Genomic DNA, 9,328 nt, shown 5'->3' with positions numbered 1-9,328 from the left:
GAATGTGGGTGATTTTTATGATGTCTTAGATTGAACGATATGCATGAGTTTTCCAACTAGGTAAGTCAATTCCTACGTCTAGGATGTTTTGAAGTAGTATTCTTGAGCTTTCAGTTGTGTATGTAACATGACCAGCGAAAAACTTTCATTCTATATAGCGTCATAGAACTAGTATGAGTGTCTTGAATGTAGTAGAAATGTAGAGTCTCCTCAGCCTATGATTCTCATATTAAAGAGTTGTTCAAGGACGAACAAAGCTTTAAGTGTGGGGTAGTGATGTTGGGTGTATTTATGCACTCTAGTGTTGTTATCCTAGCCTATTTAGCCTTGTTTTAAGGACAATTCGCGTGATTTATGCATTAATGATGATGTAAATAAGAATTTAAGTCCTTAAGTATGTGTTTAGAATGTTTAAATAAGTTTTCAAACAAGTTGGGGTTTAAAAGGATCATTTAGAGTCTAGACGAAAAAACTACTTTGACTAGCTTGAGGTAGGTGTTGTTCTAGTTGTTTTCAATGGATTCTAGTGGGTGTAATTAATTACTAAGGCTATTATTGTGAAATTATAGATGGAAAAACATGTTTATAATGTTCAAATTTTAATTGGATTAATCCAAGAGTCAAAACCATAAGTTGTAGATCAATGTGGGCAAGCCTAGTCTTAGCTCGTGTTTTTAGTTAATTGTTGTGAATGTTGGTAAAAAGTTCTTTTGAGCTCTAATATTTTGTATTTGATCTGTTAGGATGGAGTTGATTATTTTGATATATTGATAAAATATAAATTGTAAATCGAGTGGAAACAACACCACAAGTCAAGGGATGGAAGGAGAAACATTTAGACAAAATTAGGCGTCAAAAGGCACATTTCAGTAAGCCTACACAAATTGGCCACATCACGGATCTCTTCCCACATGATTTGCAATGAACCGGGCCCCTTATTCCATGAGATATACATGGTATCATTCCAATATTCCCACGAGATATCCAACGTTCCATGGACATCTCCCCATACATGGCTTAAAGTCCTCAACTATTAATAGAACACTTTATAACTTATTCTAATCACTTTGGACGTCTTTGGGAGCTTTTGGAGGCCGATCAAGATGAATTTTAGGGTTTTTATATCTTTTAATTAGTTCATTCATTGATTTGATTTTTTATTCAAGTATTTGGATCAAGATTATGTTGATTAGTGACAAAACGCCCTCTTTCTGGGGTTAAGGACAAGGACATGACTACCATCTTTTTAAATTGATTTTGTTTGATTTGATTATCATATTTTGGTTGTTTGTTCATCCTTGTTTAAACTATTTTGAGGATTCACGACCCTTAGAATATACATATTATCGACCTTGTAATCTCGAGAGGGGTGATAGGAAGATAGAATGTGGGGATTGATAAAGTAAGGTTCTTATTCATTAATAAAATAAGGAATTTATATTTGCATCTAGGATAGAGATGTACCTAGAAACCTTGCTTGGTTGATATGTAGGATGATAGCTTTAAGCACTTAATTGGATTATTACATCTTCGCTCAACGATGTAGTTGTAATGTCCAAGTTAGGTAGACAATTAGAGGTTGGGAAACCATGATCATGCGATAAACCCTACGAATAAATAACCAAGATAAGTAATCTAACAAAGCATCGTATGATTGTTTGAAGTGGCTTAACCTTAGGTCTCAATCCATTGATTGTCTAAAGTCATTACTTTTGTACATAAGTTACTTTACTTGTAGTTTCAACTCTAAAACTCTCTTGTTACTTTATCTCAATAGTTGAACTAGAATTGGATAAGTTGTCAGCATAAATCTCAGAGGGATCGATATTTCATTTATTTAAGGCCACTGTATTACTTGGTGAGACCACGTACACTTGCATGTGCACTTAGACGCTGTCATATAGCATCCAAAGATGGTTATTAGTTGGAGCACTAGCATGTAATTTAGGATAAGAGGAGAAAACTAATGCCATGATAATATTTCAAACCCAATACATCATTCAGTGCATAATATCATATAAGATACATATACATATATATTGTCACATGTTGGGGTTGGGAACACGGCTTAGCATGAACTTCAAAAACCTTAACCTAGGTTGTGTAACATAACCGTCATATAACAAGGCACCCACAGGCTATATGGGCCAAACTCTCTCCTAGCTGGAAGGGCCCCACTACGTGAAGCAGCACGAACCAAAGAATATCCATATCTGTATATGCCTTTATAGTGCACTCGAACCTCCCAAAATAATTCAAGGTGACTTAAGAACCAATGTATACAGCATAAGGGATTCAAACCTCCTATTCATATATCAATACATGGGAATTGAACCACGTAATCATTTAGACACACGAACCAGCTAGCGCGGTTTCCTGTGTTAGTCCTTTGAGACATCCACTTTCGCTGCCCATCTATACATCCCGATTTTAAGCCCAATTTTAAAAATTTAATATGCATCATCATTTATTAACATATTCTACATATCGACACCCCGTTGGTATCATCATACCAACCCACTTGCAAGCGTATAATATGCCGTAACAACAATTTCATCAATTGGAATTCAAACCTATTGTCCAAACAAAGTCATCAAATTAATTTAATATTTGGGACTCAAACCCATTTATACAATCAAACCACAAGGTAACAATTTAAATCAATTTATAGCCATCAATGACTTTATAAAATAAATTATCATTCATTAACCATTTTATGCCCATGTATTAGTTCAAAACACAATTCAAACTTGTGACAAGGTTATTCTCACTAACAATTTCAAAAACAGGCTAAGGATGTACCATTGTCAAAGCAAAAATCAAGGAAAACTCATAAAATTGTGGGTTAACAATGACCCTTTTGATGAATCACTATTCCCATGGACCCATATGTGTGAAAATCTTAATCAAAGAATGAAAAATTATTATGAAACCATGGGAAAAAATTATTCAACAATAATCATTCCAAACCCTTAAACCTTGTTTCAAAACTCATGCCAATGACCCATTAACAATGCTTAAACGGCTTGGTTTTAAAAAATTAACAATGAGGGAAGAGTAGCATGCCTGAATCTAGAAGATTTAAGGAAAAAATCAACCCTTGATCCCTTAGATGACCAAATTGGTAAAACCCTCGCTTTACTTTCATGAGAGTATTTAGAGAGAATGTTTAATCCATTAAAGTGTTAAATGAATGCCAAAATAGTTGTATGGATGTGGGGTCTAAAGGGTTTTAAGTGATAAATGTCTAAAGTACCCCCAACTTAAAAGCTAGAAAAGCATCGTCTTTGGATACAAGTCATCCATCTACTTGTAACATCACCTTACGACTCATCACCATTGGTCGTAACAAGGAAGTCTCCAGGACCTCTAACACTATTATCCTTATGACTCAACAAATCAAATCGTAACATGACCCTATGACTCGTAGGGTTCTATGATTTAATAATTATGACTAGTAACAAGTCCTTACAACTCAAAGTGAGCCACTCATACTCAAAGCAGAATCAAAGCCAATAGCTTATATGATTTTGTTATGGCTCATCCTAATGACTCATCACGAGTCTTCACGACTCAAGTACCCAAGTAGTACCCAGGCCAGAAACTTAACAACATCCACTAGACACCTTACGAATGGGTCAAATAACCCTTAAGGACACCCTACGACTCATGGGCTAAAGTCATAATAAAGGTAGTGAGCATAAAGCTCAGGAAATTTTCATAGGCCAAAGTCTAAGGTGTTTCAGTTTCCCCCTATTAGGATCATTCTTTCTTGAATGATGGGGCAAAGTATTTCTAGCATGATCGGAACTCAAATATCATTACTCTTACCTTTAAGACAAAAAAACAAAATTCCAAGGAAATTTTTAATCTTTCTATAACAAGGACAGAAAACAAAGATGCTAAGATCACACATATCTCAAGCATGAATTTCCAGAATAGGGAATAGGAACGGATACTTGGACTTCACGTCCTCACCTTCCCATGTAGCTTCCTCAATCTTTGGTTTCTGCTACCAAACCTTTATCAACGACACATCCTTTGTCCGCAACCGATGTATTTGCCTATCCAAGACCCCCAGCGGGACATCCTTATAGGAAAAAGAATCTGAAATATCAACATTCTCCAAGGGAACAACCAATGAAGGATCACCCATGCATTTCCACAATATGGATCCATGGAATACCGGGTGAATGGAACTCATGGTAGAGGGTAAATCCAATTCTTTTGCAGCATTACAAACCCTTCTCAAAACCAAGTATGGGCAAACACATCGGGGACTGAGCTTCCAGCTCTTCCCAAACTGCATTACTCCCATTATAGGAGACATCTTTACGAACACTAAATCTATAACCTCAAACACCAACTCTCTTTGTCTCATGTCTGCATAGGAATTTTGGCATCTGTGGGTTCTCTTAAGCCTATCTCGAATCATATTTACCTTTTCCATAGCTTGGTGAATGGACATGACCTAAAAGAGAGAATTGTCGTGTTAGGTTCCTCAAGCCTAACTGGAACTAAAAAACACCAGAAAGACCTAACCATAATCGCCCTACAACCTATGTAGGATAAATTCTGAACACATAACAAGATGTATAAAATCAATTGAGGGATATTTAATGAAATTCATAATCATAACCAACCAAATATCATACCAAATACCTAACCAGTGTCAACCCCAAAGCCAATACCAAAACCAAGGCTGACACCAATACCAACACAGCCCATGCCTATAGTAGTCACACAAATCCTCTATCAAAAAACCAAGAACACCCGGTCGTGACATGACCCAAACCATAGCCAAAACCAATGTCCAAGAAGCAAAAATAATGTAACAAAGTCCATACCATGAAATGGAGTCTTTTGGTGTATGGAAGCCCACCACTTCAGTCTGACACAGAGATGTCCCCGAATCTAAGTCACTTAGCATGAGAAGTTGTATGGTCTGTTCCTGTATCACATGGGGATACAACTCCCAAAGATAGTTAGCGGGTAAATGCTAGCATGTACTCATAAATAAGGATAAAGTAATTGCAATATTCAAAACCAAAGTAAATAATCATATGCCAACATATGCATACATATATACTATATCGGTAAAAAGAATAGGGTTTATCATGCATTTAAAACCTTAACCTGGGTTGTATAGCTTTAGCATCATAATCCACCCACGGGATATATGTGTCCTATGTTAACCCTTGAACGGTCTCAAATGCATGTCGCCGTACGAACATGATATATCATAGTAGCCGGTGATTCTCATGTACCCTTTGCCCTCCATGATACATATATACAAGTGTAAACATGGGTGGATTTTCATGTACCTCATTAGCATATAGTCACCATAACCACCCTTTATATCGGCAAACATGAGTTTCCAGTGTCAATCCATCAGACTCACACTTTCATAATCAGCTATTAAAACTCTCCATTAGTACCCAATTAAAAAAAATAGCACATAACAAAACCACCAATTCTAAGAGTCAATTATCAAGGCAGTATGAAGTGGTATTGTCATACCAACTATAGCTTGCAAGCGATGTCATTAGCCAAGTCTTAGGTATTCCCATGTATATCACAAGATTTCCAATTAAACCAACGCCATAGCCACCAAGGCGTTCCTAATCCATTTATACCAACCTAGAAAATTTAATTTCCATTACTATATTATGTAATGCAAAGATTTCAAAAATAGTAAAACTATGTGAAAAAATAATTCTCATTGACATTTTCACAATCATGTTGAGGGAATATAGTTTCCCAAACCAAAAATATCAACAATCCATTTCCATGTAACAAAGTAAGACCCAGAATTACCCTATCTTTTCTTGGGACACTTACCACCATCTCTACTATTCAGCTGTTAGCCATCAGCTTACTTAGAGAACCTAAACTTCATGCCCTACCTCTCCCCTATCTAAGTGTGTTTCTTTTTTTCTTTCTCAACCTATATGCATATACAAATACAACGTAGAGATATTTATGTCCTTGATTAAAAAGGTAGCTTTACTTTGTAATATCAAGTCTCGGGACAACCCAAAATAAAAATTTCTCACGCTAGCCCTTATGTTAGAAACCATTTTTGAAGCATATCGAGATAACTGGTGAAACTTCAAGGCATACTCCTTGACTGACATCTTTCCTTGTTTTAGATTAATAAACTTTTCTACCTTTGCTCTTTTCAACTCCCGAGGAAAGAAGTTGTATAGAAAAGCATTAGAAAATCCTCCCACAAAGATGACTCAGTGTGGTCACCACTTGACTGACCCCATTCCTCGTATCATTGGTATGCCACATCTTTCAGCTGGTAGGAGGAAAACACCACACCATCCATATTAGTGGCATACATAACACAAAAAATCTTATCCATCTTATCAAGAAAACCTTGAGGATCCTCCTCAATCTTAATACTAGTAAAGGTCAGATATTTCATTCTCGTAAACTGGTTAACCCTTATGGGCTCTAAAAATTATGTAAGAGGAAGACAACACTTAGACTGAGAAGCTACCAACTGTGCAAACATATGAATCGACTAACGAAACTCAATGTTCATAACTTTATCTTAAGGAGCTTAAGAAATATAAGAGGGAACTTGTGAAACTCCAGGAGGACAATCAGGAATTGGACCCTTAGACTGGGTCTGGACCACATATATAGAACGTGTCCCATTAAGATTTTCATCGGGTGGGACAAATAAGTTTTCATGAGTTTTAGATCTTTGAGGAGGCATGATTTGAAAATCTAACAAACAGAAATCAGAGAAGATTTTAGGAATTAGACTCTATATCTTTAAAATAGAACACAAGAAAGAGAAACTTTCCTAAATGCCTCGTAACATCTCCCTTATAACTTTGGCGTGCTATACATTCTTAAAAGAGACTCTACTCAACACGCCATAGTGGACTCCCAATTGATCATGAACCTAAAGCTCTGATACAAATTTGACAGGACCCAAACTGGGGTCTAGTCATGTCGGGTGCCTCTAACCTAACCAAAACTGGAGAGCACTCCCAAAATCAAACCATAACCACCCAGCAACCTATGTGGGATGAATTACCAACATTTATAAAGATGTATCAAAATCAATTTAAAGATATTGAAAGAAGTTCATAATCATATCCAACAAAATAACAAACCAAATACCCAACTATTTTCAGCCCCAATACCAATACCAACACTAAGGTTCACACCAATACCAACATCGACCATGCCCATAGTAGTCACACAAAGCCTCTATCTAAAAACCAAGAACATTTATTTAGGACATGCCCCCGACTATAGAAAAACCAATGTCCAAGAAACAAAAACAATGTAACAAAGTCCATAACATAAAATGGAGTCTTTCGAATTATGGAAGGCCACCACTTCAGTCTGACACAAAGCTATCTCTGAATTCAAGTCATTGAGCAATAGAAGTAGTATGGCCGGTACTATATCGCATGGGGATACAGTACTCGAACAAAGTTAACGGGTGAACTCTAGCATGTACTTAGGAATAAGGATAAAATAATGACAATATTCAAAACCAAAGTAAATAATCTTATGCCACTAGATACATGCATATATATTAGGCCGGGAAATGGAACCGAGTTTACTAGGCATTTAAAACCTTAACCTGGGTTGTATAGATTTACTGTCATAATCCTCCCACAGGCTAGATGTGTCTAGTGTTAGGACTTAAATGATCCCCAATGCATTTCATCACACGAATCGAAGATATCATAGGGCTCAGAAAACATTATTCAACAAGAAACATTCAAAACCATCAACCCTTGTTTCAAAACTCATGCCAGTGACTCATGAACAATACTTTAAATGGCATACATTTACAAAATAAACAACGAGGGAAGAGTCATATGCCTGAGTCATGAAAATTTATGGAGAGAAATCAACCTTTGAGCCCTAAGATGACCAAATTGGTGAAACCCTAGCTGACATTCTTGAGAGGATTTAGAGAGAGTGTTTAATCCGTTAAAGTGTTAAATGAATTCCTCAAATTTTTTTTATAGATGTGGGGTCTAATGGGTTTTAAGAGGGAAATGTCTAAAGTACCCCAACTTAAAAGGTGGAAAAATATCTCCTTTTGGTACGAGTCATCCATCTACTCGTAACATTACCCTACGACTCATCACCATGAGTCGTAACTAGGAAAGTATCCAGGAACCCCAACATTGTTATCCTTAAAACTGAACCAACCAAATCATAGCATGACCGTATGACTCATATGTTCCTTCACATTACAGAGCAAACAAAATAGGGTGAATACTGGACATCCTATGATTTTATCATTACAATTTATACAAGTCCTTACGGATCGTAGTGAGCCACTCATACTCAGAGAAGAATCAAGCCAACAAGTTATATGATTTGGTATGACTCATCCTAGCGACTCATCACAAGTCTTCAAGACTCATGTCCCTAAGTAGTAACCAGGAAAAAAACTCAACAATATCTATTGGACACCTTATGACCGGGTCTCATGACCAATCAAGACACCCTATGACATATGGAACACTGGGTGAATGGAACTAATGCTAGAGGGGAAAATATAATTATTATGCCACATTACAAAACCTTTACAAAACAAAGTACGGAACAACAAATCGAGGACTAAGCTTCCTCTTCTTACCAAATTGCATTACTCCCTTTATGAGAGACACCTTCAAGAATATCCTCAAACTCCAACTCCCTCTGTCTTATGTCTGCATTGGACTTTTGGATACTATAGGAGGTCCTTAGCCTATCTCGAATAACCTTTACTTTTTCCATATCTTGGTGAACTGAAATAACCCAGACCAGGGCCTAGTCGTGTCAGGTGCCTCAAGCCCAACCAGGATCACAAACAGATAATGCTCAAACTACACCTCTCTTATGAGAATATAAGTGATCGTTATCAATATATAACCCAACTAGGTTAGGGCCGAATCCCACAGGGAATATGGTATGAATTTGAGTTATCTACGGGTTAATCAACTAATAGTTAGAATTTCCTGTGAATGGGGGTTTTTGGAAATGTAGGAAATAGTTACTTCTCAATTCAGCGTTTGAAATCAATATGTTAAAGAAAACCGGAGTTATGTTCACTGTGGGTGTTGGGATTTGACAGACGCTAGTAATGGTTCAAGATTCTTGTGGTAGGTAGGAACAGTATACTATCCTTGTCGAAGTTATGTCTAAATATTTCTCAACCTATTTAGACATTTAACTACGTAATTCTTTTGAACTTAGGGAATTTATATTTCACATCAGTATGTTATCTCAAGTTAATTAATCTTGTTACAAAATTAATTATTAAATTGAAGTTTGATACTTCCAATTTCCTGTTGAT

Source organism: Capsicum annuum, chromosome 10 (assembly GCF_002878395.1).
Source record: "Capsicum annuum cultivar UCD-10X-F1 chromosome 10, UCD10Xv1.1, whole genome shotgun sequence".
In the NCBI taxonomy this organism is placed as follows: Eukaryota; Viridiplantae; Streptophyta; class Magnoliopsida; order Solanales; family Solanaceae; genus Capsicum; species Capsicum annuum.
The sequence above is the reverse complement of the archived record's forward strand: the minus strand, read 5'-3'. Positions refer to the sequence as shown.